Consider the following 328-nt stretch of genomic DNA (forward strand, 5'->3'; position numbering starts at 1 on the left):
ATTCGGCCAAAGGGGAGAGAAATGGTGTTTAAGGTGTGTGAAAAGGAAGGAGTGAAGGAGGGTTTATATAGGAGAGGGGGAGAGGGATGTTCGGCCATTTGAGGGTGGGTATGGGTGGGAAAGTGGTTTGAATTTGAATGGTGGGGTAGGTGGGGTTTTATGAAGGATGGATGTGAGTGGTGAAGAGAAAGATGGGATTTGATAGGTGAGGGGTTTTTGGGGAAGAGGTGTTGAGGTGATTAGTGACGAAGAGAGAGAGTGGTAGGGTAGGTGGGGATCCTGTGGGGTCCACAGATCCTGAGGTGTCAAGGAAAAGTCATCCCTGCAC

Source organism: Arachis duranensis, chromosome 9 (assembly GCF_000817695.3).
Source record: "Arachis duranensis cultivar V14167 chromosome 9, aradu.V14167.gnm2.J7QH, whole genome shotgun sequence".
NCBI lineage: Eukaryota > Viridiplantae > Streptophyta > Magnoliopsida > Fabales > Fabaceae > Arachis > Arachis duranensis.